Source organism: Grampus griseus, assembly GCF_964374135.1.
Source record: "Grampus griseus genome assembly, chromosome: 15".
In the NCBI taxonomy this organism is placed as follows: Eukaryota; Metazoa; Chordata; class Mammalia; order Artiodactyla; family Delphinidae; genus Grampus; species Grampus griseus.
The window spans coordinates 78,024,213-78,048,964 of record NC_139009.1 but is presented as its reverse complement, the minus strand read 5'-3'; the positions used below and the strand labels follow the sequence as shown (position 1 = coordinate 78,048,964).

Sequence of the window (24,752 nt, the reverse complement as noted above, 5' to 3'; positions counted from 1 at the left end):
TTAAGGACACCACAATACATTAATCCATTCCACTGTTGTTTCCAGTCTTTGGCTACTATAACTGGACGGTTACGAGCAGCTCTGTACATGCCTTCAGTGTTAATAAGTATGTGTTTCAGTTGGGTGTATACAGAGGGGTAGAAATGCTGAGCCATGGGGGTATTACAACACTCAGCACTCAATACTGCCAAACAATTTTCCAGAGTCATGGTACCACTTCACGCCCCCACTAGCCAGTGGATGGCAGGTGTATTTGCCCCATATCCTCGCCAGCACTTAGGTTATTAGTCTGTTCATTTTCAGCCACTCTGGCAGGCGTGTAGATGTGTCTCCTTGGGATTTCACTGTGCACTCTGCTTCTCACGTTTACTGGTAAACTATATCCCTTCTTTGTGAAGTGCCTATCCAAGTCTTTGGCTCATTTTTTTCTATTGGGTTATTAATGATTTATGGAAATTTTTAATGTATTCTGGATACAAGTCTCTTATCAGTTTTATGATCTGCAAATATCTTCTCCCACTCTGTGGCTTGCCTTTTCACTCTCTTAATGGTTGTTTCTTGCAGTGTTTCCAGAGTTTATCATTGTCCCTAGCTGAGAGGAGAGAAGAGAGGAATGACTTTATGCTACCCTGTCTGGAGCAAAAGTCCTTTCAATAACTTTTCAATGAAAGAATGCATTGACTGAAGCACTGATGAGTCCATCTTGAATACAATTCATTGACCTAAATATAGCCAGGCTATAAAAAGGAAACAAATCCCAGACTCTTAGAATTGGTAGGCTCTTAGGCTGTAGCCTACCGTCCTTCACAAAGGAGACCTTTCCATAGAGCGCCCACCCCTCACGTATGGACCTCCACCATACCATGGGATTGTGGGAATTATTCAACTAGTGGCCTCTTTGTTGCACTCTGGGCAGAGATATTCAAGGAAAACTTCATGGATCCATCGTACAGAGCTAGGGAGAAAGAAGCAGAGTAGCCAATTTTAATTTCTGTAACTAGTATATTTCAGGACAATGCATGAACACCCAGTAAAGACGAATGTTTATTGTGGATGAAAAGGGCACACGCGGAGAAGAGAGAAAGCAAAACAAGTGAGCTTTTCAAACATACAATTTCACTCCTTCTCAACTCAAAAAAGGAGGCAGAAACCTGCTGTCCAAAGCAGGAAACACCAGCTGACAAACTGCCCACTTGGCACCCGTGAGCCCCAGCTGGCCCTATGACCCCACTCCTATTTTAAGTCCATGACGTACAGTCAAGCTTTCCTTTTCTGCACCTGAAAGAATGACTTCAGTTCAGACTGAGTCCTTGCTAGAAGGGATGGAGTTATTTTTAGACCTGGGCCCGTAGTTGGCCTCAGTCTAATCACTGAATCCTTCAAGGGAATGGAAAGCTGACTTTCTGAGTAACATCCTACCTGGTGTCCTACTAGAGGGAACCTTATTTCTCAGACAGTTTGCTAGTTTGGAGCCAGTTGCCACCGCCAAGGATGACTCTTGGCTCTCCCACTGCACGTCAAAGACTGCACTCTGAGCCTCCCACAACAGATTATACCCACCTTTCCAGTGGAAGTGAGCCCCAGGCCAAGCTGTTCTTTCCCTCACTGGCTTACTTTCTCTGGGAAGCATGAGAACACAGCCAGATCCTGGGGGTCCAAATCTGGATTCTACGGCTCACAAGCTGTGTCTTTGGGCAGATTACTTCTTGGGGACTAGTTTCCCAATCTACATAAATTAGACGAATAACTCATGGTTATAAGGATTAAGTGAAATGTTGTAAGTAAAAAGCAATCCATGGTGCTGGTGCTAGGGAGTGCTCAAAAATTTTTAGCTGCTGTTATTATCATTATCATTATTATTATTAAAGTGCTCAAAGCACTTTTATTTGTTGTTTCGTCCTGTCTTAACAAGAATCTTATGAGAGAGGGGTTATTGTCACCATGTTATAAATAAACCATTTATAACCATTCTGCAGTGAAGCTCAGAATGGATGTGTGAGTTGACAAGTCACAGGGCCACTGAGCAGGAGAATTGAGTTTTCTTGGCTCCAGTGACAGTCCTGGGGGCAGCACAGCAGACAGTGCAGGATCACCTACAACAGCAGCAAGTAGTAGTAATACCTGCAGCAAGTACACTGCTCAGTTGTCTGTACATTGCTCTCACTTAATACTCACGACTATAGGCTCTTGTTTCTGCCATAACCTCCATTTCAGATGAGGGGACCAAAGTTCAGAGAGGTCAAGGAAGGTGCCCAGGGGTACACAGCTGGGAATGGTGGAGTTGGGGTGTCCACCTGGTCTACCACGCCCAAGCTGTGCTCTCAGCCCCTGTGCTTCTGTCTGCTGCAGCAACACCCTCAGAACAAGTGGAAGCACTTGCTTGATCAATGCAGTCAGTGAAAGGAGGACAGCTTATTCTTCTATGTGGACAATCATGTTGCCTGCAACAAAAGATAGTTTTAGTTTTATTTCTTCTTTTCCAATTCGTATGACTTTTATTTCTTTTTCCTGCCTTATAGCAGTGGCTAGAACCTCCAGTACTGTATTAAATAAGAATGATGACAGCAAACATCCTTGCTTTATTCCAGAACTTAGAGTGAATGCACTAAGTCTTTCACCATTAAATACAAAGTTTGATGTAGGGTTTATGAGGTTGAAATAGTTCCCCTCTGTTCCTAGTGTACTGAGAGGGTTTTTTTTTTTTTTTTCATCATTAATGGGTATCTAATTTTGTCAAATGATTTTTCTGCATCAATTGACATGATTATATGCTTTTTCTTCTTTGATCTGTTGATACGGTGGACTATATTGACTGATCAAATAGTGAATCTATCTTACATACCTGGCATTAATCCTTCTTGGTCATGGTGTCATGTTCTTTTATAACTTGCTGTATTTGATTAAAGTTGGTTGATAATTTTTCATCTAAGTGCTTGACAGATCTTGGTCTTTAGCTTTTCTTTTTTTTTTTTTAACTGCCTCTGGTTGGTTTTGGTGTCAGAAATGATGACCACATAAAAAGAATCCCCTCTCCTATCTTCTGAAAGAGACTGTGTACAATTGGCAGTAATTGCTCTTTAATAACTGTTCGGTAAAATTTTCCAGGGAAAGCATCTGGGCCTGAAGATTATTTTGGGGGAGTATTTTAACTACATACTCAATTTCTTTAATAGTTACAGAGCTGAATAAATTATCTATTTAATCTTGGCTGAGTTTTGGCAGTTTGTGGTTTTTGAGGAATTGGCCCATTTCTTCTAAATTGTTGAATTTATAAGCATAAAATTGTTTGTCATATTTTCCTATTATCATTTTAATGGCTACAGAATTTGTTGTGGTATCTCATTTCATTCCTGATACTGGTGATTTGTGTCTTCTCTCTTTTTTTTATCGTTGCCAATCTTGCTAGAGGTTATTAATTTTACTGATGTTTTTCTGAAGACCATCTTTATGTTCCCATTATTTTTTCTATTATTTTCCAGCTTTCAGTTTTATTGATGTTCTCTCCTTAGTATTTCCTTCCTTTCGTTTGCTTTGAGTTTAGTTTGCTCTTTTTAAATTTTTTGAAGTCAGAACTTAGATTAGTTATTTGAGATAACTGCTTTCCAATGTAAGCATTTAGCGCCATAAATTTCCCTTTCAGCATTGCTTTAGCTGCATCTCACAAATTTTAATATATTTATCTTCATTTTCTTTCTTTCTATGTACTTTTAAAATTTCCTTTGAGATCACCTCTTTCACCCATAAATTATTTAGTTTATTGTTGAGTTTCCAGGAGTTTGGAGATTTTCCTGGTTTTGATTTCTACTCTAATTCCATTATGGCCAGACTCTATATGATTTCGATTCTTTCGAATTTGTTAAAGTTTGGATGTGGTCTATCTTGGCAAATGTTCCATGGGCCCTTTAAACGCTGTTGCTGGACAGAGCATTTTATAAATGTCAATTAGATCCTTTCAGTTGATGGTATTGTTGAATTCTTCTATATTTTTTCTTTTCTATATTTTTGCTGATTTTCTCTTTAGTAGCCCTATAAGTCCTGAGTGGGAGGTGAATGGGGAATTTAAGCTCCCAACAACAGTAGTGGATTTATCTCATTCTTCTTTCAGCTGTCTTAGTTTTTGCTTCATATATTGTGAAATATGTTGTTGTTTGGTTCACAGGATGGCTGTATCTTCTTTGTGGATTAATCCTATATGTCAACATGTAATCTCCCTCTTTGCCCATGGTAACTTTCTTTGCTCTGAAGTCTACTTCGATGTTAACATAGCCCCTTCCTTTTGATTAATGCTTGCATGGTATATGTTTTTCCTTTCTTTTGCTTTCAGTCTACCTATGTCACTGAATTTGAAGTGGGTTTCTTGTAAATAACATCTAGTCGGGTCGTGCTTTTTGATCCATTCTGCCAATCTCTACCTTTTAATTGGTGTACTTAGACCATTTGTATTTAAGGTAATTACTGATCTATTAGGACTAAGTCTGACTTTTTTTTTTTTTTTTGCGGTACGCAGGCCTCTCACTGTTGTGGCCTCTCCCGTTGCGGAGCACAGGCTCCTGACGTGCAGGCTCAGCGGCCATGGCTCACAGGCCCAGCCGCTCCGCGGCATGTGGGATCTTCCCGGACCGGGGCACGAACCCACGTCCCCTGCATTGTCAGGTGGACTCTCAGCCACTGCGCCACCTGGGAAGCCCCAAGTCTGACATTTTATTATTTGTTTTCTGTTTGTTCCTTCTGTTTATCGTTCTTCTGTTTCTTTTTTATTGACTTCCTCTGGGTTACTTGAACGTTTTTAGAGTTCTTTTTTGCTTTAATTATATTTTCAGTATATCTCTCCATACAGTTTTCTTAGTGATCATTTTGTATGGAGACTGTTGCTGGGAAACCTTTGAGAATGAGGAAGAAGCTGCTGGTGGGCCTGGGTCTCCTTATGCCACTGCGTAGAGGCCAAGGAGACGTATGGTTTCAACTGCTGCTGCAGCTGTGGGTGATTCAGACCACCTGATGGTATCTCAGTTTGGACCAGGAGCCAGAAGTGTCCAGGGCTTTGCTGCTGCCAGTGGACTGGATTGTCTGCAAGGACCCTAGGTCCTTGCAGACAATCCAAAGGAGGCTGGAACTTCTTACTGGGTCTCTGTTGTGCTTTCCTTCTCCTGGACTTTGGCCAGAAAGATTAGGATATTCTTGGGGTTTTTTGTTTGTTTTGCCTGAGCCTGTTGGTGATTCCAGGTTGCAATCCTCTCCTGTGCCCTGTTCAGGGTACATGGAAGATAAAAAAGCTCAGGGAACTCAAAAAGTTGTTGTTTCTCAAGTCTTGAGGATTCTTGCCAGTCTACCTTCTTCTTTTCCAACTTTCAGAGTTCTTTTATCATTGTCTATTGAATAGCTTCCAGAGTTTTTAGTTGTATTTAGAGAAACAGAGTAGGGAAAGTGAATCTACACCATCTTGTTCCAGAACCAGATGCCAAAACAGCCTATTTTTTAAATGTTTCAGACATATTTTCTTTCCTGGTTGATTTTCCAGAAAGCAGACAAAAATACTGTCAGTGGTGCTTCCTATGATCAGAACTCCACCCTCTGCTTTCTTGGAAGAGATCAATTGCATTATTCAACGTTTCTCTGAGCCTACTCTGTATTCAGTCCACAGGATATTAATTCCTTTGGAAAACCCAAACAGGTTATCACTTCTTTCCTGGATCGAAAGTTGGTTCATAATGTAAACACTTGTCTGTAACACCGAAAACGGCTTTTCTCTGAGTTCTCCCCGTTCCTCACCCAGTGTCTTGAAGGAAGAGGTTTTCCTTTGGAGCCGAAGGCTACGACTACGTTTATCTAGAAACAGATTACCATGGAACTACTGGAGTTTTCTTAATTACAAATGTTTAGCTGCACCAGTAAAGACCTCGTATCTGTGTTTTACTTGTTTCTCATCTTGGGCCTTTGCCTGACAATATTGGATGGGCTTCTGGCCCAGTGACCTGCGGGAATGTGCAGTATTAAAACCTGGAGTTAATGTTTTGAATTTACCACAGACACAGTAGCCAGTACACTATGCCAGCGGATCGAGCTTTCCCCTCATCAAAAAAACTAAAAAATAAAAATACTGCTTTCTATACCCTCACCATAGAGATAATCTTCTGGTTTCTCTTAAGTAAGCAGAGAGTAGAGAAAAAAGAAAAAAATCCAATTTGCTGAATATCTTATACCTTGAAGACACAGTTTAGGAAAAAGTACACTTGATTTAACATGATTTATACCACTCTTTTCTTGTGCCATATATTACTCTTCCCAAGATTTTGAAAACAATTATAAAATGAATTAAAATATGTGGCAAAACTTGTGAGTTTACATGATTTTAGGCTTACATCAGTACAGTGATTCATACAGTGTGGTAAATAAAAGCAGCTTTTAAAATGGAATGTCTGTCCTTAAGTTGAAATTGAATGTTCACATGTGAAGTAACACATTTTATATTTTCTTTTCTGAATTCCCCTTATCTGCCCTGACCATCTTTAGAAATAGTTTTTCAAAACATATGCCATTTTCTGGCACTACAGGAAAAGTTTACTGCTTGAGTACAGGGTTAAAAAGAAGCCAGTAAATTCACATGCTCTACCTGATATGGGCACTGCTCGCTCCAAATTTTCAAAAGACCCAGAGAAATCATGTACACACAGCTAACCAGCATTTGGAAACCGCTTTTATAAATTTTTTGAAATTATTTTTAAAATCTGTGTTGAAGCACATTTAATTTCTTTTAATTTGTAAAAGAGGGGCAATTTGAGTGATTTCAATTTACAAATGAAGGGAAGAGTCCCAGAGACATCTGTAACCTCAGCAGAAAATGCGAACATAAAAGTTTACACAAAACCTCTGTTTCCCGTAGACATGTGTCAAGTGAGCATTTTATGTCAATCTCCCCACAAAGTATTTGCCCTCTACACTGATAAGGCAAAAAAAGACAAAAGCAAAATAAAAATATGAAAAAAAGTGACTGGCTTTGACTACCTTCAACAAATCTAATGTTAAAGAATAAAATAATAATAATAAACAAATCAGCTCACAGAGAAAACTGCTCTTCCTCTGGTTCCTGTTGAAGTGAGGCTCCTTTTTTATTTTTTATTTTGGGAAACCTGCAAATGAAGGCTTCCTTGAAAATGGATGAATTCTGTAGAGTTTCCAGACTCAGAAGATAAACAAAGCAGTCAAATTCTCTCCCTTCCCAACCCCTACCCTGTAAATACCCTCAGGCCACAGTCTGGGCCTCCCTCTGCTCCAGTGTCTACCAGGGGGCTGGGGGCTGGGAAGGCCAGTGAGGCAAGGGTGAGGCTACGAGAAGGGGGAAGGGAGGGGGAGAAACGGAGAGCCAGGGGAGGTGTGCTCAAGGGGTGAACTCCAGCTGCCGCCGGTTGACAAGATCACATACATGCCCGCACACACAAAATGTACACAGTGGAACTGGTAGAGAGAACTGTTAAAAAAAAAAAAAAAGAAAGAAACGAAAGAAAGAAAAAGTACTGCTACATCAGCTAAAACTCAGTCATGTTCTTTCCTGGTTTGATGTCAGCTCGAAGGACTGGCTTGGAATTGCCCGCAGCGATATTGGGCCCCTGCCCACACAGCAGGCAGACAGCTTTCCCAGCCAGCAACAGGCTTTTAATAAAACAGAATGCTGTCCCATTACTAAGGCCACTGACAACTGTCCTGAGAATGGGCCCCAGTCCAGAAGAACTCCCTCCCCCAAAGCAGCAGCCCTGTTCCTTATCGGGAACGCCCACTCTGGGGCTGCTGGCCCAGGAGAAAGGCCCGTCTCCCAGGAACTTGCTGAGTGAATGTTTGCAGGCGGACACCCCAGATCCTGCAGCTGCCTGCTTCTGCAGGGTCCTCACCACCCTAGAGCATGCTGCCCTGCTAATTCTAGGAGTGCAGTTTGGCTTTTATGAAGGCTCCGACCTTGACAGTCAAACGGGATGGGTTTAAAAATAAGGAGCTGGCTTTCACAGGAAGGTTGAAGACCTTTTGTTCCCCTCTTTCCACAGCAAGCTCTCATGAATCATGCCAGGTCTGGATCTGGACCCGATTTCCCATCTCAAGCGTAAGGAACTTTAACACTTTGGGAAGGGTCACCGGGCTATTTGTTTTCTCCCCACTTGGAATGAATTGGAGTATATTCCGTTGGGGACAGTAGTTTCTGAAGTTTTCAGCTGCAGTCTGATAAAACAACCCCACTTAATGGGTGAGCTCCCAGGGCCGGCACCGCCTGGACTGCCCTAGGGCATCGGAACTGTGATCCTGAAAGATCTCCATGAATATTGCCCCTAGCCCCACAGGCATCCACAGGGTCCTGCTGCATTGCACAGAAGTGGCTGAGCCTAGAAACCACGCCATGCAACCAGCAAGGAGACTTTGATGACCTCATATAGACTGAACTCCAACCTGAAGTCATTGTCATTGTTAGGAAAGGTGTGACAACCTAGATTCTATCCCCAAATCTGCCCTGGCTTCCTATATAGCTTTAGGCAACTTAATATGTGTGTAACTCAGTTTTCCTCATTTGTAAAATGCAGAGCAGGTTGTCGGAGGAGAGCGAATCATCAGATCATAGGCTGGTACTTTCCTTTACCACGCCCATGCAGGCATTGTGAATCCCTCACAGCACCTTTCAGTGTCCAGATGTGAAACCCAGTCAGCCATAACCAATCGATCACAGATGGCACTTGAGTAAAGACCTGTGATGGTTTCTAAGTTTTCTTCCAAGTGTGATGGTCTATGCGTCTATGAGTCTAAATCCAATCTATTTCTATTTATGTGGAAGTTCTGGGGAGGAAATTGAAGGAATCGGTGTTACAGGTGGTGTTTTCATTCCTTCTTTCGCTCGAAATTCGTGACTTTGGCAGTGAAAGGAGGAGAGAGGAAGTATACGGAGGGAACATCTGGGCATGTAGATGGTGTCAGAGTGCGGAACTGTGTCTTCTGGACCGCAGCCCAGATCCACCCCAGAACAGTGGGGTCCTGGCAGGAAGCAAGATGTATGAACCCAAATCCGAGAAGAACACGCTGCAGGAGACTTGCTAGTGCGACCAGAAAGAGTTTAACTGGAAACTTCAGAGGTAGGCATTTTTAAAAAGCTCAAATAAATCTATAAAGCCAGAAGAGCTGAAGCACAGCCCTAGAATGTCAGCTCTGTCCTTGAAAGTCAAAGAAACTGCTCTTGCTGACTCCAGCAAAAAGGGAAACGTATTAGAAGCTACAGAGAAGCTCACGGAGTCAACAGGAAAGCTGGATCCTGAGCTGAGAGCCAGTTCAGCCCAGGACAGAAACTCTTCCACTGTCAAGCGTCTCCGTGGGGAATGAATGGGGCTGGCGTTGCTCAGTCCAAGGCTGCTTGACCCAGCTTGGCTCGGGACTGCCCTGGGGCAGAGCAGGGGGCTCAGCAGACAACACCGTGGACACCTTTTCTACTTCCCTGCGAGGGGCACAGCACCTGGACTCCCTGATCCACTGAGATGGCACAGGGGTCAAGGTCGGGTCACAGAGGGTCACGCAGCTGCACAAAGGCAGGGGACAGGGATTCCAGGCTACTAAAGAAAAAATGGTGCCTGGCACTGTATGTGACGGTGTCACACCATAACCACAGTGAGTGACCAGACTTGTATTAGGACAGCCCAAGAGTGCATTGCAGAGAAGTAACAAACAAACATAAAATCCGGTCCAGCAGGCCCACTGGGCAGAGTTGAGGGTGATTGCCAAGGTTAATTGCCAGGTGTGGAAAACCCATCTGGAAGGCATGGGTGGGGTTAAAGGACAAAGAAAAAGCCAATTAATTACCAGCCATCAGGACCAAGCTGAGGGGAGTACAGGATGGAGTCTAGCAGGTGTCAGAGTCGAGCATCAGGGCCAGGGCCAGGGTGAAGGAGGCAGTAAAAAGCGGGACCCGAGGGCAGGGCTCAGGGTCATCTTTCTCCACTCTGGTGGGGTTTGTCTTGCTGGAAAGAGCAGCATTTAGTGGCTAGCTGCCATCAGCCGCATCAGAGCGGAGGAGGTGCCCAGGTGTCCGTGAAATCACTCCCAGTCAGGAAGGCTCCCGAGCTCTGCTTTTCGGTGAGCGCATCTCCCAAATTCAGAGCCCAGCTCCCCCTTTTCTGGGCATGGTGCCAGTTCCCAGGGGTAGGAGCCAGGCTCTGTGGTCCTGACCCTCGCCATGGCTCTGCTGGGCTGGGGGCCCGGGTCGCTAGGAGGTTGGGGGAGGGGCTGGTGGAGGAGGCGGGCAGGGGGAGGGGCTGGAGCACCATCTCGCTCCCAAATGAAGCAGCAGCAGAGCCAGATGGAGAGACCAGAGCCTGGGGACGTTGACAGGGCTCTGATCCAGCTGTGCCTGAAGCCGATTGACTTTTGGACTTTGTTTGATGGTGAGCCCTTGGGGAAAATTCCCTGAGCCCGTGGACTCTCTTTTTGTGTATAAGCCAGTTTGAGTTGGATTTCTATCGATTGTCACCACAAAGGGTTTCAGTAACAGATAGGTAATAATACTGATATTGATCACGACTATGCACTATTTCCTTCATAACAACTCTAGGAGGTTAAAGCTATCATCACGCCCATTTTGTCATGAAGAAACTGAAGCCTGAAAAGATGGGCAAGATTTCCTAGTGCCACACAGTCTTAACTTGAGGGTCCAGGGGTTCGAGTATCTGATCCCAAGTGAGGAAAGAGATTGGGGGGAAATCCCAAATTCTGCTTATATAATAGCGACTAATCCCAGTGAGGGACAAAAAGAAAGGAAATGCCTAGAAGAAAGCCCAATGTGGTCCCAAAGGGTGATCACAGGCGATCTCAAATCTTTAGAAAGGCACCCAAAGGTGAAGAGAGGCAAAGAATCAAGGAGAACATGCATGAGGGGCCCGTGCCTGTGAGAACAGTCCTGGGAAGGGCTAATGTCCAGAATAAGCAGCAGTTACTGTGGAGCCACAATGTTAGGAAGGTTTTTAAAGCTGCTGGAAGAGTAGAACAAGAAAGGGACAGGGCTCTGCATGGAGAAGACTCTGAAGTGTAAAGACTTGACAAAAAGGAGTCAGATTCAGCAATTTCAATTTAGCTTCCCTGTTTTCTAGTTCTTTATAATGTTCTTCCAAAGGTAGAACCCGGGGCTGGTGAGAAGACAAGGCAGCACTCAGATACCCAGACACGCTAAATGAGTTCATCTTCAGCCCAGGCAAAGATGGAAGCCCTCGGATGACCTCAAAGAAGCACCGTGATTAAACACTGGGCAGCTGACCCCTGGGCAAACTGTCCATTTTCAAAAATTGTAAAAGGGTAGGTTGCTTGATGGTAATCCCTGGGGGAATATTCTAGAACTTTTGACCATGCAGATTGAAAACTTTTCAAAAAGAACATGGGGGTGGAGGACTTCCCCGGTGGTTCAGTGGTTAAGACTCTGCCTTCCAATGCAGGGGGCACGGGTTTGACGGGGAACTAAGATCCCACATGCCGTAGGGTACAGCCAAAAACTAAAAACAAGCAATTCAGGTCCTTCATGTATTGAAAAAAAATTATTTAAAAAAACAAAAGAACACGGGGAACAACATGGGTTCAAGTCCTCCACCGCTGCCCCCTACCACCAAACTCCCAGGAATCTTTTGTGATCAAACAGCTGCAATCTGGTAAGCGTTGTGTACCTAAAATAACATCAACCAAGCAGTTGACAAAGTCTCGTTCTTGAAATGGAGGAATGTGGACCAGGTGAAAATAAGATGAGGTGGATCCCTAGCTAGTTGAAAAACAGAGCCCAAACAGAAAGATGAACACTTTGAAGTCTTGTTGAGGTCGGGGATGGGGGGGATCCTAGATCTGTGCCAGCGGCTGTGTCCTTCCACCCGCCCAGCCCTAATGGTGTCCCTGGAGTGTCCTTTGACGCCACTGATGGCGCAGGAATCAGAGCCGCACCACGGTCGAGGGTATCAGTGCTGGGGGCTGATGCAAATCCATCTGCTAGCCGCTCCCTGCTGACCCTAGGAAACTCACTTCCGCTCTCAGAGCTGCAGTTTCTTTCTTTGCGCAATGGGGATAAGAACAACCCCATTCCCCACCCGCCCCCAGCAATGTCATCCGTAGGGCTGAGGCCGGGGATGTGAAGCACACAGTTCGGCGTCCGGCCGTGACAACTAATGCCTTTGTCAGCATTAGGCTGTTGCCCTAGTGCTGGCCATCTCTGTGCCACCCCACTGCCCCGACCTGGGAGGCACGGGACCTGGATCCCCGCTGCCTCGGCTGCAAGTCACAGTAGCCTTGTGACTTCGGTCAAGGCACCCCACCACTCCAAGCCCCGGTTTCCTCATCTGTAGACACAGCTTTCAAAGCCTTGAACAAAGATGTCAAAGGCACTTGTGTCAAATATGTGGGCAACTAGAAGCTCAGAGGGACAATAAATGAAATAAATAACTAAATCGTGAATGACGCAAGCTCATTTCAACTGGACGGAATAAGAGGCCAAACCGACAAGATCAATAAAAATCGAGTCAGAATATATGTCAGTAAAAACACTGAGAATTAAAAATGAAACACAGAAGAACATGCGGGGTAGGGGCATGGCTGTCAGCTGCCTGTGTGAAAATAAGATCTAGGGAATAACCCAGATGTCCAAAGGTAGCATGTGAAATAGCTAATGGACCAAAGTGACCTGGGAAGCCATGTACGGTTCTGAAGGCTGAGAAGTAGGTGTCAGAATATTCTGACACCTTGGAATTTAAATGGAAATTATGCTACAAGATAAAAAGCCAAAGACCAAATAATATCTACTTGATAGACATAGTTATGTAGAAGTGTTACATGCAAATTTATAGCAATTGGTGGAAATGTTTCTCTAAACGTTGTACCCTCACCCCCAGAACAAAAGAAAGTCTGGTAGTTTTCGTTGCCATGGAGTTAATGTCAGTGAGTAATGCATGGGATTGCTAAAAGCTGATGTACCTTTAGTTGTATCAGTGGAAGTATAATGTCTCTATAATGTGCTGGCCCCAGGTACCAGGTATGTCCATCTCCTAAGAGCTCATCCAGGTAACAGGCGTGATGGAACACGGTGATGGGTGTGGCCATCCCGCACAAACTGATTCAAGTATACTTCTGGACTGACCTTTTGAGAAGAAAATTAACAATAGATGGAGGAATTAAATGTGGAAATGAACTCACTGTACCACTAAAAGAAAATAGGAATAAACATTTATCTGCACCTGGGAGGGATGAAAGCATCCTGAAGATAAAATTAATGGGAATAATCATAAAGGAAAATATTGGTAGACATAAAAAATTTTTAACTTCTCAGTCATAAATTACCATAACAAAATTAAAAGACAAGAAAATAACTGGGAAACATATATGACAGATAATGGGTAATTATGTGTGTGTGTGTGTGTGTGTGTGTATGTACATAGCACAAGACTAACAGAAAAACAGGCAAAAACACACAAGCAAGTATTTTAAAGGAAACTAAATGCAAATGGTCTATAAGAAATTAAAACATGCTCAAACTCAACAACAACAAAATAAATGCAAATAAAAACAGTAAGCTAGAGACTTCCCTGGTGGCTCAGTGGTTAAGAATCCACCTGCCAATCTAGGGGATACAGGTTTGATCCCTGGTCCGGGAAGATCCCAAATGCTGTGCAGCAACTAAGCCTGTGCACCACAACTACTGAGCCCACGAGCCGCATCTACCAAAGCCCGCGTGCTCTAGAGCCCGTGCTCCGCAACGACAGAAGCCACTGCAGTGAGAAGCCCGTGCACCGCAAGGAAGAGTAGCCCCCGCTCGCTGCAACTAGAGAAAGCCCATACGCAGCAACAAAGACCAACGCAGCCAAAAAATAAGCACAAATTTTAAAAAGATCAAATAAAACAACAACAGTAAGCTAACATGTGTCCTTCAAGATGGCAAAAATAGATGACGGTATATACAAGGGTCCAGGGACAGGGCAACAGTGTAGCTGGGGGTGCTAACTAGAGTCCCCCTCCTGGCACCCAGTAGCTGAGTGTCTTTGAGTCGTTGATTTAGCCTTCCAAGTCATAAACTGAAGATCATCGTAATTCCTGTCTGACAGGGTTGTCAGGAGGATCGGCTGAGATAACTCTCACCCAGTGGTGACACTTCGTGAAATTTTTTCTAATTAGAGGCAAGCCAGCCAGGTGTGGCTAAATAATTCATGATACATTTATAAGGTGAACTATTACACAGACATTAAGCATATTATAAAAGACTATTTCCTAATGAAAACTGCTAGAGATATTGTGATCCCAGTATTGTAAAGTAAAATACTATATACTTTTTTTTTTTAATACTTTTTTATATACAGAAAGAAAAATAGCCAACATTTTGTTTCTTCTTTCATCTCTAGGTGATGGGCTTTACAGGTGTTTTCTTCTTTTTTTTTTTTTTTTTAGAAAAAACAAAAGCTATAAAGACAAAAACGGTATTGAAACTAAACAAAGTCAAAACGAAGCAAGTATCTTCTATTGTGCCCTGACAATGTCAACTGGCATGTTTAGATTGCTGGGAACCTTGAATGACATGAAGCAGTTGGGGAAGATGACTCTGGGGGTCCAGGGAGTCAGGCTGAGAGGGACACTCTTCTCCACACACTGGTTTGAATCTCTGACACTTTGGACCATGGGCAAGGGTTAGCGATTAAAAATATTTTTTAAAATTTAAAAAGTAAGATAGCTGTGTTCTTTTTTTCTCCCCAGGGGCAGCCAGAGACAGCAGGTAAGTAGCTGGGTGCCCAGGTGGACGCCATACCCCTGAATCCTGGCCGGGTCACCACGGCCTGGCCAGATATCCTAGGCGTCAAGACCACAGGATGGAAGGTCTGGGGCTGGACCTCAGCTGCGTGCCGTGTGGAGGCGTGTTCCACGCTCACTTGTGGCCGTCACCTCACGTCTGGGGGCCTGCTGGAACCCACTCCTCTGCTCGGAAGTTTTCATCTAATTGTGAATTAATTAGTACACGTTAGCGGTGAATCCTATAGCCTCTTAAAGTCCTTTTGGAGGCAGGCAGAGGAGAACATGTTTTAAATCTGAAATCATTAAAATGTCACCGTTACTTGTGCCCCCTAGGTACCGGGGAAGGGGAGGGGTTCATGGATGGCGAGCCAGTGCATGACCAGGGCACTGTTCACAGCTCCAGGTCCCCTCATTTGACCTCTCCCCAGGGCAGGTTTCAAACAAAACCCCTCAGTCTGCTCTTTTCACTGCACCTCAGTGAGAAACAAACTCTCACCGACCCTGGACCCTGAGCGGGGGTGAGCCCATCGCAGGGTCCCACGGCTTCTTCAAGGACAGGGCTGCACTGTGGCTCTGGGCTCTGTCGCAGTGTCACTACACGCAGGCTCCTGTCTCAGAGTCTGTCCTCTGAATCCCAGAAGCTGTGGGTGACGGCCTGCTGCTAAATCCCTAGTGGGCCCAGCTTGGCGCTCGGCTCCTTGGCGAGCTCCCAGCTATCACGCTGTGAAGGACGGGTGTCCCTGTGGCCCTCGAGGGCCTGGCCAACTGCCTGTGGATGTGTGCAGATGTTGAAGGCTGTCTCGACCCCTCTGGAAGGTTTGCACCTACTCAGGGCTTCCCTCAAGGCCCACTCGAGGCTGGCTGTCAGAGGAGTCCAGCAGAGAACCTGGGTTACTCTTACAGATGGCCAGATGGAGACTGTTGTTTGTTTATCTATCTATCTATTTTTGGCAGGGGAAGATTTGTTTTGATTATACCTTTTTTTAGTTAAATTGAAGTACAGTTGATTTACAATGTTGTGTTATTTTCTGCTATACAGCACAGCAGTTCACTTATACATATATATAATGCATACATATATGTTCTTTTCCAGATTCTTTTCCTTTATAGGTTATTACAAAATACTGAGTATAGTTCCCTATGCTATACAGTAGGTCCTTGTTGGGTATCTATTTTATATATGGTAGTGTGTATCTGTTAATCCCAGCCTCCTAATTTATCCCTCTCCCCGCCTTTCCCCTTTGGTAACCATAGATTTGTTTTCTATGTCTGTGGGTCTATTTCTGTTTTGTAAATTAGTCCATTTGTATCTTTTTTTTTTTAGATTCCACACATAAGCGATATCATGTATTTGTCTTTCTGACTATTTTTCGATGAGGTAGGGAAACGCTGAGTAAGAGGCCTGGAGCAACCCCTCTGTGGATGAGCCTACGTGGGTGTGTGTGTGCCCGTGCGGCACGCACCTGTGCACAAGTGCATGTGCATGAATGCTTGCACATGGGCTGAGTGTGCATGTGTGATTGTGCACGTGTGTGCCCTGTGTCCACGTGGGCACCAGGCAGGTGCAGACATCCCCCGGCAGCTGCACAGGTCTGCTCCGTGGTCTGACTGGAATCCCCTTCCCGTTCATCAGACGTTTTACACACGGAAAGGTTAGAGACATTGGCCACCTGCCGTGCAAGATCAAAACATCTGGGTGCCTGGCGTGGCCAACAGGGCTGTTTCCGCGGGCAGAGGCGCTGCCTGGCGAGACATCAGCTGACCTGTCGGTGGACAGGGAAACAGAGTTGTTTCCTGTGCCTTTGATGTTGGGGCCCTGAGGGGTCAGCCTGGGCATTTGTTCTGTGCCCACTTTTCTGGCTCAGGAGGAAAGTAGGCCCACGCTGGGCAGGAAGCACAGCTGCCAGCATTTCTGGTTAAGGACATGACGAGGGAGGAAGAAAGGAAGAAGGAGAGAGGGGGTGGGGGAGGGGAAGAAGAGGGACTACCAACTTGGACTGGAGGGGAGGGGACCCCGATGAGGTTTGGAGAGGGCAAGCAGGGAGCTTGGTGCAAACCCACACCTGCGTTTCTCTCTCGAAATCACTCGCACGCAGGCTGATGGGGGGCAGCACAGGCCCCGCTACCCGGGCCTCCTGCGTGCCTGGCTGGCTGGCTCTCAGATCCACAGCAGTCCTTTCTGGTCAGCTCTGGGCTCTAGACGACAGCCTCAAGGAGACGGTCAAGGTGGCTGAAAGGGTCTCCTCACCACCATGGTGTCCTGGCTTGTTTGGGGGGGACCAGAGAGCCCTTGCAGCTAACCTGCTGGGGACCTCTGGGAAATGACACTCCTCCCCTGGGCCTCACCATGTTGAATACTAATCGCAAAGTGGACTATTGAAGTATTTATCTGAGGGGAATGGAGGGTTTGGAAGCGGAAGCCAGGGGGAGTTTGTTAAATGTGGAAATGTACGGTGTGCATGTACACGGGGGACTTTTCCTGAAAGCACAAAATATTGCCACAGTGCTGTTAGGAGGTCCTGCATCCCCAGATACACACGTGGGTGGAGGAACACCTGTAGCAGCAGAAGGGGGTCGACGGTTCACGACCGCATGTCTGTATGAAGGCCAGCATGTGTGTGTGTGTGTGTGTGTGGTGTGTGTGTGTGTGTTGGGGTGAAGGGGACTCCAAGGACCCCTGAGTAGCGTATGGAAAGTAAAAGTACCCAACACTCAGCTCAAGCAATTGTTTTTCTCCTGGAGGCTAACATTCACGGGCAGGTAGCCAACAGGCACATTAGGATAAGAGATGTTATCTGTTTAAAATACGTTTGCAAAATACATCTTGATGCAGTGAGTGCGCAGCGCGCCCTAACCCGTGTGACACTGCCTTGGCCCGGTGGCCACGCCGGGCGCACTGGAGCTCACAGGCCAGCGTTTGCAAAGCCCAGTCCTCACTTCTCACTCGTCCACTTCCCTCCGGGGTGGATAAACACATTCCCAAAGACCACAGCTGGGGTGTCTGGGAGCCAACAGAAGCTGCTGCTCCCTGCCTTGCTGGAGCTGTCGCTGCTACGGTAGCAAAGACTCGCCATCTCCAGGTTGGAAGACACCCCGGAGGTCACTCATCCCTCCGATGCTGGAAGCCCAGGTCCCTGCGGATACCCTCCTGCAAGGGCCTGGGTTCTGCCAGGCCCCCCCGCTCCTGGGTAAAGCACTGCCCCTGCCTGCACCGCACGGCTGTCCTTCCCCGCATCTAAAGTTTCCGGGTCTGTAGTGCCGCCACTCTTCAGGCAATAGCAAACCAGCATTTATTGGGCATTTACTGTGAGCCTGGCACCGTCTAAGCACTTTATCTGCATCGCCTCATTGGACCCACCCAGCAACGTTTGAGAGAGAGATACCATTATTACCCCATTTTACAGATGTGGAAGTGGAAGCTGGAGGGCTTAAAGGATTTGTTCCAAATCCTGCCATCCGTGGAATTAGTGTGGAGTCTGGGCTTGAACCCAGGTTTTTTCAACTCTGAATCCCAGCTCCTTTTCATCAAACTCCCTGTTCTCCCGACTCCACATGGACATGCACATCACTCCTCTCCTGGACACATCCTCTAGCTTTTTTCCAGATCCCTCCCACCGACCTCTACAATTTCATATCCCCAAAGGGCAGGGGTTCCCCTTTGCTCAGAACTGAGTAAACAAGAAAACGCAATGGCTCAAAGCACCCCGGTGAGGGTCGGACAGACCTGACTTAGCATTCTGTTTTAGCCTCAGCAAATGCCTGTCTCCTGTTTCCCATGGGTAAGAATAGAGACCTACGCACAGGGTGGGTGTGAGAGTTAAACAAGATAAAACAGAAAGAGCTCCCAGCCGGTGTCAGCACAGGAGCGGCAGCTCTGCTAAGGGGGTGCGTAGTGACAGATGTGATAAAGGAAGGAGGACATGTGGGTGGAGGTTGGCCACCAAGTTTCACTCCGTCCCCAACTTCTGACTTTAAGAATCTCCCACCAGCAGGAGAGGGTTTGCTCAAGGACACACACACTAGGAACCCTCAGACCTCAGCCTGGCCGTGGCTTTCTCACTCCACGTTAGCATTTCCTGGGGAAGCACCTGCAGGAGTGGGAAGGGGGTGGGCAGAGGGGCTGGGGAGACTGAAGGCTCCCCTTCAGGAAGCCAAGGAGAAGGTGGGCTCACCAACACTCAGGCGGTGGGCACAGACCTCTAATCTGGCTGCTGTGGAGTTCCCTGTGCCACATCTTGGCCAGCTGCCTCCTCTCAGGGCCTTGGGTCTTCCCACCCTTCAGGGATGATGGGGAAGTCAATTCTGAAGTTCATGAATTCCCAGGCATGAAGGTGCTGTACAAACGTAGACTTTTAAACAAAGGTCCTCATGTCTTCAAACCTCACCTTCTCTAAGAATCCTCCCTGCCCACCTCCGAGGTCCGCCCTTGACCTCTGGTGCTAAAATGACATCCTACCTACCCCTGGGCCGCCTGTCAGGCTCCACCCCTGGGTCTGGCTTTACTCTTCCTTCATAGCACACGTCTGTCCTCTTCCCTGCTAATCCCACGGCCTAGAATGACTCCTGGCACCGAAAACAAGCTCACTAAATAGTGGTTAAATGAACAAATGAACGAATGAAGGAATGATTCTTTATATCATTTCAGAAAACTACAAAACTCAGTATGTCAGGGCTGTAGGTGACATTTTCAAATATGACCCTGTGTTCTGATGAAGGTTTATTCAGACCATTAAAAAGTATGCTCAGATTAAAAGGGCCTGGAAACAGCTCGGGGATCCCTCGATAGGAGGACAGATCAACAAGCTGTGGTATATTCGTGTGATGGAATACAACTCAGCAGTAAAAAGGAATGAAGGACGAAACATGGATAAACCTCAAAACATTATGTTGAAAGAAGAAAGCCAAACACAAAAGAGTGTCTGATGCATGTTTCCATTCACATGAATTCTAGAACAAACAAAACAACCTAGAATGCTAAAAAGCAAAACAATGTTTGTCTCTGGGGGGTGGCTGGGGACAGGGATTGACTGGGAAGGAGGACGAGGGAATTTCTCAGGTGATGGACCAGACCCTATATCTTGATAGAGGGTGGGTTTTACTCATCAAGCGGTCCACTTAAGATTTGTGCATTTTAATGTATGTACAACTTTTTTTTTTTTTCCTCTGCGGTACGCGGGCCTCTCACTGTTGTGGCCTCTCCCGTTGCGGAGCACAGGTTCTGGACACGCAGGCCCAGCGGCCATTGCTCACGGGTCCAGCCGCCCCGCGGCATGTGGGATCCTCCCGGACCGGGGCACGAACCCGCGTCCCCTGCATCGGCAGGCGGACTCTCAGCCACTGCGCCACCAGGGAAGCCCATATGTACAACTTTTATCTTAAAAAAAGAAAGATATAAACAAATACAGAACTGTAATTAATAACACGCATGCTGAGGTATTTAAGGGTGAATATTTGCAACTTACTTTGAAATGCATCCTAAAAGTGAGATGAGGACTTTCACTTCCAGGAAGTTGGAACAGACATAATTATCCATTCCTCCTGCCACCCACCACTAAAAACCCTGGACATTATATACAATACAAACATAAGAAGATTCTGGAAGGTGGAGAGAAGACAGACTGATACGGACCTCGGGACGGGTAGAACAGAGTGGTGAGCTCTCTGGTTTCTTTTTGCCTGTGTCTCCCAGGTGAGGTATTGAAGAAGCCGGGAACCCAGAAATTCCAAGAGAGAGCAAAGAAAGAGGAAGCTCCCACAAAAGCCTGCTCTCTCTAGCCAAATGGCCCGGAAAGGGCCAGCCCAGCAAGAAAGAAAAGTTTTAGGCAATAACTCTTCCACTCTAGCCAAACACCACAGAAAATACTGCAGCCCTACCTTCATCAGCAAAGGCCAAGGGGAGCCCTGACGTCCACCATCATCACCAGGCTGCAACATGCCGCAACCACCCTGCCCCACCCTGCCTGCCTCCCACCCCAGGGTGGGGTCTGAGAAGGCTGAGCAGGGAGCTGAAACTTTCATCCCCACTCAGTGGTCACAAGCTCCTCCCCAGTAACAGTGGAGACCACGTGGGGAGGCTGGACTTTCGTCCCCACACAGCAGTAACAAGGAGCAAGGGTGGTATCTGGGAGAACTAGTGGGGAGTCAGGACCCTTTTAACCTCGCAGGGGTAACAAGGCCACGTGAGGAATAGCATCGAGGCACTCTGACACCACCACATGGGGTAGCTATCAGTGGAAGCCTAGCACTTCTACCCATACCCAGCAGTAAGAAGGAGACCCCTTCCTTGGGTGTCAACAGAGGTCAAGTGAGGGACCTGGACTTCCACCCCACATGGCAGTAATGAGAGAGCTCACTGCCACTCCCCCCCACCCACACCTTCACCCACAATGTCAGAGGAAGCCAGTGAAAACAGATCGAAATAAGATACAGAGTCTCAAAACATAATACCCCAAATGTCAAGCTTTCAGTAGAAAATTGCTCATCATACCAAGAACCAGGACGACCTCAAACGAATGAAGTAAGCCAATGAATAAATGCTAACACCAAGATGACAGAGATGTTAGAATTATCTGACAAGCATTTTAAAGCAACCACCATTAAAATGCTTCAAAGAGCAATGACAAATACTCTTGAAACAAATTAAAAAATAGGAAGAGAGATAAAATATAAAGAACTAATGGAATAGTTATCACAGAAAAATACAGTAATAACAACAGCAACGACCAAAACACCCACCTGAATGGAGGCACTCAACAGCAAAATAGAGGAACACAGTGACCTGGAAGATAGGACAGCATTAAATATCCAATCTGAACAACAGAGAGAAGAAAATAGGCTGGGGGATTAAAAAAAAAAAAAAAGGCACAGAGCCTCAGGGACCTGTCTGGCTATAGCAAAAGATCTAACTTCTGTGATATCCATGTTCTGGTAAGAAAGGAAAAGAGGGCAAAACTGAAAAAGTACTCAATTAAATAAGGGCTTAAAACATCCCACGTTTCGCCAAAAACAAGAGCACAAACAAAAACACACAGATTTAAGAAGCTGAGCAAACTTCAAACAGAATAAACCCAAAGTAATCCATATCGAGGCACATCATAGTCAAACTTCAGAAAAACAAAGAGAAAAATATATATATTGAAAACACAGAGAAATGACACTACCTGTGGGGAAACAAATTTGAATGACAGCACATTTTCATTAGAAACCATGGAGGCAAGAGTACTCTCATGTGCTGAAAGAAAAGAACTGCCAACACAGAACTGTATATTCGGTTGAAAGGTCCTTTCCAATGAAGGATCCTTCAGGAATGAAAGGGAAATTAAGACATTTTCAAAAAAAAGAAAAACTATATACCACTAGCAGATATATCAATACCACATAAGAATGGCTAAAAGAAGTTTCCTAAACAGAAAAGAAACAATAAAAGAAAGACTTCTGGAATGTCAGTAAGGAAGAAACAACACAATAAGCAAACATATTGGTAATACTGGTAAATACAATGGGCTTTCCTTTTCCTCTTAATTTTTCTAAATTATGTTGACAGTTGAGGCAAAAACTGTAACACTGCTAATGTGATTCAAAATGTATATAGAAGAAATATTTAAGACAATTATACTATAAACAGGGAGGGGAAAGGGACGTAAAAAGAGATAAATGTTCTATAGTTGACTCAAACTTGCTAAATGATGACGCTAGTAAACTACGGTCTCAACAGATGCAAAAAAATCATTTGATATAATCCAACAGATATTCCTGGTAAAAACTCATGGCAAACTAAGACTAGATGGGAACTTTCTCTATCTGATAAGGGGCATCTACTAAAAACTAACAGCTAACATCATTATTGATGGTGAAAGACTGAATATTTTCCTCCTAAGATCAGAAACTCTCACAGATTCTATTCCACATTGTACTGAAGATTCAATCCAGAGCAATATGGCAAGAAACAGAAATAAAAGCGAGCTAGATTGGAACTAGAGAAGTAAAGCCGTCCTCATTTGCAGATGACATGAGAATCTACGTAGAAAATCCTATAGAAACAAAAAGTTACTGGAATGTAAAAAGTGACTTTAGTAAAGATATGCTGTACGAGATTAATGTACAAAAGTCAATGGTATTTCTGTATACTTTCAATGAACAATTGGAAATTGAATATTTTAACATATCACTTACAATAGTATCAAAAAGTATAAAATATCTAGGGTAAATCTGACAGAAGATGGACAATATCTATACACTGAAAATTACAAAACATTGCTGAGAGAAATTAAAGAGAACCTAAATAAATAGAGAGATACTGAGTTCATGGGTTAGAAGACTCAATATTTTTAAGAAGATTTTTTTAATTGAATGAGTCTTTAAATTCTATAGTGCTTTACAATTTTCAAAAGTTTCACACACATGATTTCATATAATCCCATAATAACCCTTTTTCCCCCCTACCCCTATATTACTCCTCCCCACTTCCCTCTCCCCACTAGTAAGCACTAGCTTGTTCTCTATATCTGTGAGAAGACTCAATATTTTTAAGGTGTAAATTCTCACCAAATTGATCTGTAGATTCAATGTAATACTGATCAAAATCTCAGCAGATTTTCTGTAGAAATGGACAAGCTGATCCTGAAACTCATACGGAAATGCAGAGGACTTAGAATAATCAAAACAACTTTGCAAAAAAAAGCAAAGTTGAAGAACTTACATCACTTGATTTCAAGACTTATTATAAAGTCACAATAATCAGGACAGTGGAGCAAAGACAAGCACAAACACCAATGGAACTTCAGAATCAAGAGTCTAAAATTAGACTCATTTATGGACAACTGATTTTTTAACAAAGGTGCAAAGCAATGCAGTGGAGATATGATAATTTTTTCAACAAATGTTGAGGGCACACTGGGATATCCAAAGGCCAAAAATGTGAACTTTGATCTGTACCTCATACCATTTACAAAAATTAACTCAAAATGGATCATCATAGATTGAAATAGCTATAGCTTCTAGAAGAAAATCTTCATGACCCTGGGTTAGGCAAAGATTTCTTAGATACAAAGCCAAAAGCATAATCCATAAGAGAAAAAAATGATCAATTGGAATTCTTTAAAATTAAAAACAAAAAGTCATTGTTAAGAAAATGAAAAGACAAGTTATAGTCCGGAAGAAAACATTTGCAAATCATGTCTAATAAGGGGCTTATATTCATAATATATAAAGAACTGCCAAGACTCAATAATAAGAAAACAACCCAATTTTTAAAAAATGGGCAAAAGTCTTTTCTTTTTTTTTAATAAACTGGGTAATGTTCTTCCTTAATGCAAATATGAATTCAACTTCTTTTTCCTAAAAACATGGATTAGAAGTCTCATGTGAGTCAAGGTCAGGCTCACTATGGCGTTGTTTCAACCACACTTCTACTATATTAATCACCACTATCAGAGAAACCCAGATTAAGATCTTTTAAATAACAGCTTGTATTTACTGAAAATTCTCTCTCTCTCTCTCTCTCTCTCTATATATATATGTGTGTGTGTGTGTGTGTGTGTGTATATGCAAAATATTTAAACAGACATATCACCAAAGAACATATATGAATGACAAACAAGTATATGAAAAGATGCTCATTATTATTAGTCAGAGAGATGCAAATTAAAATCACAAAGAGCTCTCACTACGCATGTATTAGAATGATTACAACAGAAAGTCTGACTGTAGTAAGCACTAATGAGGGCAGGGAGCAACTGGAATTCTCACATTTGGCTGGCGGGTTTTTAGAAATGATGCAGAGATCCTTAACCAAATCTTTTCAAACCCCACTCAAGGAATCCATTCAAGGAACTGTCTTAACTTCTTCCCTGCCCAATTGCCTCTTCACAGGGCCATGGTAAAGCCAGCTTTCCAGGGTCACACAAGGCCACCTCCAGCAGCAGTGAGCTTCTCACGTCAAGCAATCTGGAGTAGATCTAGTTTAACAACAATCTTTCTGGTGTTTTCTT

At 44.5% G+C, this 24,752-nt stretch overlaps 2 long non-coding RNA genes across 2 annotated transcripts in view; both read right to left on the bottom strand.

The window, feature by feature from the left end:
• The window catches only part of LOC309833744, a 60,968-nt gene that overhangs the window by 288 nt on the left and 35,928 nt on the right, over positions 1–24,752 (bottom strand). The window lies entirely within an intron of this gene.
• On the bottom strand, positions 557–2,430 carry LOC309833687. The gene is made up of 3 exons (XR_014297797.1): positions 2,176–2,430; positions 1,561–1,726; positions 557–955 (listed from the first exon to the last, which is right to left on the bottom strand). It is a non-coding gene; the product is annotated as an uncharacterized lncRNA (long non-coding RNA).